Source organism: Manis javanica, chromosome 11, assembly GCF_040802235.1.
Source record: "Manis javanica isolate MJ-LG chromosome 11, MJ_LKY, whole genome shotgun sequence".
In the NCBI taxonomy this organism is placed as follows: Eukaryota; Metazoa; Chordata; class Mammalia; order Pholidota; family Manidae; genus Manis; species Manis javanica.
Window position 1 is genome coordinate 68356786 of NC_133166.1, and position 4549 is coordinate 68361334.

Below are 4549 nucleotides of genomic sequence, written 5' to 3' on the forward strand. Positions count from 1 at the left end.
CTGAAAGGCTATGGCTTCAGGAAATCTTTCAACTTAACCTGAAGTGATTCATTTTTAGGTTACTCAAAATCATAGCATCCCATAAACATGGGCTTATCCATGGTTGTGAAATGTTTTTTGTTTTGGTTAATGTTTTTTAAAAAGAAAATTAAAAAGCCATTTACATGTGTGTTTTGTGTACACACACAAAAAAACCCCAAATAAAAATAAAAACTCAAAAAGGTCCTTAGGCATGAATGAAACACAAGTTCTCATTACCTACAGCATTTAGAAGAATTATTATCTAATGCAGAGAAAATAATATACCATGATATTAAAATGTTCTTTTCTGATAAAGGAAGCAACTACATAAAGCTTTTATTTGTTCAAAGTAACCAGTGCTATACAAAAACAAAAAACAAAACAAATCTCCCCCACCCCACAAAACTCAACAACTCCCCCAATACCACTTTAAAACGAACATATCAAACTTGATTTTCAAGAGAATCTAGATATTTCTCCACACTAGTAAGTCAAAAAAACAAGACTTGGGTTTTATATATATATGTATAAATATACATAAAAAGCAATGCAAACACAATTACTGAGCTTCATCTTCTGGACACGAATGCCAAGTTAGTTTCTCTTCATAAAAAGCAATTACAATTTGAGGACACTTTATATTTGCCTCCTTTATGAGCACCAAGTCTGCCTCATCTGAATCTTTCCATTTCATAAGAAACATTAATTCTCCCCTGCTGTCTGTGGCACCAATTATTCGTTCAGGATCAAGACCTCTGGCAAAGCCTCTTGGTTTATCAGCAGCATCTCTTTTCTTTGATTTGCTATCATCAGATTCACTGTCAGATGAAGATTTTATTTTTGTACCATCTTTTTCTTTACCAGCTTTTCGAAAATTAAGAAATGCTTCAATTAACTCTGGGCAATCTAAATTTTCTTCAGGTTCCCAAGTATTGTCAGCATCTGTAAATCCCTTCCACTTCAGGAAATACTCCATCTTCCCATTCACTACACGTTGGTCTAGTACTTTTTCCACCACAAATTCTTCAGGATCTGCCTCTTCAACTTTTTACTCTTTCATTCTGTTTTTCCCCATTTTTTGAAATGTAATTTTATTGGAGGCCATTTTTTATTACAGACTCGACGAATTATTATTCACCGCCTCCAAGCTGCTCCAGGTCCCTGCTCTGTGGCGTCTCCTGCCCAGCACGCCTCAACCTCGAGCCACTTCAGAGGTGGAGGAGGCTGGGGAGCTGTGTGCCAGGCAGCAGCCTAGGAAGGAGTGAAGCCATACATTATTTTTTGAATTTTTTATTAAGGTATGATTGATATACACTCTTACGAAGGTTTCACATGAAAACACAATGTGGTAACTACATTTACCCATATTATCAAGCACCGCCCATACCCCAATGAAGTCACTGTCCATCAGTGCAGCAAGATGCCACAGATCCTCTATGTGCCTTCTCTGTGCTACACTGTTCTCCCTGTGATCCCCCACACCATGTGTACTAAACGTAATACCCCTTCTCCCTCCCTCCCCACCCACCCTGCCACATCCCTCCCCTTTGGTAACCACTAGTTCATTGTGGAGTCTCTAAATCTGCTGCTATTTTGTTCCTTCAGTTTTGCTTCATTGTTATACTCCACAAATGAGGGAAATCATTTGGCATTTGTCTTTCTCTGCCTGGCTTAATTCACTGAGCATAATGCCCTCCAGCTTCATCCATGTTGTTGCAAATGGTAGGATTTGTTTCTTTCATATGGCCAAATAGTATTCCATTGTCTACAGGTACCACCTCTTCTTTATCCATTCATCCACTGATAGACACTTAGGTTGCTTCCATATCTTGGCTATTGTGAAAAGTGCTGCAGTAAACATAGGGGGACATATATCTTTTTGAATCTGAGAACTTGTGTTCTTTGGGTAAATTCCAAGGAGTGGAATTCCTGGGTCAAATGGTATTTCTTTACCTTTGTTCTTTAATACATAAGCTTTATTCTTCCTTCTCAGAATTGCTTTGGCTACTCGAGATCTTTTTTGGTTCCATATGAATTTTAGAATGATTTTCTCTAGTTGGTTAAAGAATGTTGTTGGGATTTTGATAGGAATTACATTGAATCTATAGATTGCTTTAGGCAGGTTGGCCATTTTGACAATATTCATTCTTCCTAGCCAAGAGCATGGGATGAGTTTCCATTTACTGGTATCTTCTTTAATTTCTCTTTAGAGTGCCTTGTAGTTTTCAGGGTATAGGTCTTTCATCTCCTTGGTTAGGTTTATTCCTAAGTATTTTATTCTTTTTGATGCAATTGTGAATGGAATTGTTTTACTGATTTCTCTTTCTGCTAGTTCATTGTTAGTGTACAGAAATGCCACAGATTTCTGTGTATTAATTTTGTATCCTGCAACTTTGCTGAATTCAGATATTAGATCTAGTAGTTTTAGAATGGATTCTTTAGGGTTTTTTATGTACAATATCATGTCATCTGCAAACAGGGACAGTTTAACTTCTTCCTTGCCAATATGGATGCCTTTTATTTCTTTGTGTTGTCTGGTAGCCATGGCTAGGACCTCCAGTACTATGTTGAATAGAAGTGGGGAAAGTGGGCATCCTTGTCTTGTTCCCGATCTTAAAGGAAAAGCTTTCAGCTTCTTACTGTTAAGTACTTAAGTATGATGTTGGCTGTGGTTTTGACATATATGGCCTTTATTATGGTGAGTTTGTTGAGAGTTTATATCATTAATGGATGTTGAATGTTGTCAAATGATTTTTCAGCATCTATGGAGATGATGATGTGGTTTTTGTCCTTATTTTTATTGATGTGGTGGATGATGTTGATGGGTTTTCGAATGTTGTACTATCTTTGCACCCCCTGGAATAAATCCTACTTGATCATGATGGATGATCTTTTTGATGTATTTTTGAATTCGGTTTGCTAATATTTTGTTGAGTATGTGTGAGTATTTTTTGCATCGATGTTCATCAAAGATATTGGTCTATAATTTTCTTTTTTGGTGGTGTCTTTGCCTGGTTTTGGTATTAGAATTATGCTGGCCTCATAGAATGAGTTAGGAAGTATTCCCTCTTCTACTCTTTGAAAAACTTTAAGGAGGATGGGTATTAGGTCTTCACTAAATCTTTGATAAAATTCAGCGGTGAAGCCATCTCGTTCAGGAGTTTGTTCTTAGGTTAGTTTTTGATTATGAGTTCTATTTCATAGCTGATAATTGGTCTGTTCAGATTCTCTGTTTCTCTCTGGGTCAGCCTTGGAAGGTTGTATTTTTCTAGAAAGTTGTCCATTTCTTCCCGGTTATCCAGTTTGTTAGCATATAATTTTTCATAGTATTATCTAATAATTTTTTGTATTTCTGTGGTGTCCATAGTGATTTTTTCCTTTCTCAGTTCTGATTCTGTTTATGTGAGTAGACTCTCTTTTTTATTGATAAGTCAGGCTAGGGGTTTATATACTTTGTTTATTTTTTCTAAGAACCAGCTCTTGCTTTCATTGATTCTTTCTATTGTTTTATTCTTCTCAATTCTGCTCTAATCTTTATTATGTCCCTCCTTCTCCTGACATTGGGCCTCCTTTGTTTTTTTAGTTTCATTAATTGTGAATTTACAGTACTCATATGGGATTCTTCTTCTTCCATGAGGTAGGCCTGTATTGCAATATACTTTCCTCTCAGCACGGCCTTGGCGGCATCCCAAAGATTTTGTGCTGTTTAATTATTGTTGTCATTTGTCTCCATATATCGCTTGATCTCTGTTTTTATTTGGTCATTGATCCATTGGTTATTTATGAGCATGTGGTGAAGACTCCATGTGTTTGTGGGATTTTTCATTTTCTTTGCGTAATTTATTTCTAGTTTCATACCTTTGTGGTCTGAGAAACTGGTTGGTACAATTTCAATGTTTTTGAATTTACTGAGACTCTTTGTTGCCTAGTATATGATCTATTCTTGAAAATGTTCCATACGCACCTGAGAAGAATGTGTATTCTTCCGCTTTTGAGTGTAGAGTTCTGTAGATGTTTGTTAGGTCCATCTGTTCTTATGTGTTGTTCAGTGCCTCAGTGTCCTTACTTATTTTCTGTCTGGTTGATCTGTCCTTTGGAGTGAGTGAAGTGTTGAAGCCTCCTAGAGTGAATGCATTGCATTTAATTCTGTTAGTATTTGTTTCACATATGTAGGTGCTCCTGTGTTGGGCGCATTGATATTTATAACAAGAGAATGAAAGTAGATTTTTTAACCCCATACACAAAGGTAAACTCGAAATGGTTTAAAGACTTGAATGTAAGTCTTGAAAGCATAAAACTCTTAGAAGCCAACATAGGCAGACATCTCCTGAATATAAGCATGAGCAACTTCTTCCTGAATGCACCTCCTTGAGCAACGGAAACAAGAGCAAAAATGAACTCGTGGGACTACATCAAACTAAAAAGTTTCTGTACATCAAAGGACACCATCAACAGAACAAAAAGACATCCTACAGTGTAGGGGAATATATTTGTAAATGACATATCTGACAAGGGGTTAACATCCAAG

At 36.6% G+C, this 4549-nt stretch overlaps 1 pseudogene; it reads right to left on the bottom strand.

Moving 5' to 3' along the window:
* Positions 1 to 548: 548 nt before the first annotated feature.
* On the bottom strand, positions 549 to 1126 carry LOC108406570 (chromobox protein homolog 3 pseudogene; annotated as a pseudogene).
* Between the last annotated feature and the right edge of the window lie 3423 nt (positions 1127 to 4549).